The sequence below is a fragment of the Micropterus dolomieu genome, linkage group LG19 (assembly GCF_021292245.1).
Source record: "Micropterus dolomieu isolate WLL.071019.BEF.003 ecotype Adirondacks linkage group LG19, ASM2129224v1, whole genome shotgun sequence".
NCBI classification, from domain to species: Eukaryota; Metazoa; Chordata; class Actinopteri; order Centrarchiformes; family Centrarchidae; genus Micropterus; species Micropterus dolomieu.
The window spans coordinates 33,840,460-33,841,042 of NC_060168.1; positions in this window are offsets into that span (position 1 = coordinate 33,840,460).

Below are 583 nucleotides of genomic sequence, written 5' to 3' on the forward strand. Positions count from 1 at the left end.
CATGTAACTTTACTGTTTTACAACACAATGCAACTTTCTTGACTTTTAAAAATTCTGTTTTAAATTGACCAACATCATGTGTAATTCAGGGATCAATTCTAACGGGTTAACAAGATAAGTTGCTTCTCGCCATTGACTACCGTACATAATTTTTCCAAAATAAGGTCCCATGAGCCGGAAGTCCTGGTCTCTGTTCCTCTAAATGGGACCATAATTTACTAAATGAACATCATGCTGTGTTGAAGAAGACTTGAAACTAGCGACTGAGACCAGAAACTCATCAGGAAAGTGTTTACTGAGGGAATAAATCAGCTGACAAGTAGAAACATTTTCTCACAGACTTCTATACAATCACACTTCTTTCTGCAGCCGCTGGAGTCGCCCCCTGCTGGCTGATGGAGAGGACGCAGGTTTAAGTCGCCCCCTGCTGGCTGCTGGAGAGGACGCAGGTTTAAGTCGCCCCCCTGCTGGCTGCTGGAGAGGACGCAGGTTTAAGTCGCCCCCTGCTGGCTGCTAGAGAGGACGCAGGTTTAAGGCGCCCCCTGCTGGCTGCTAGAGAGGACGCAGGTTTAAGTCGCCCCCT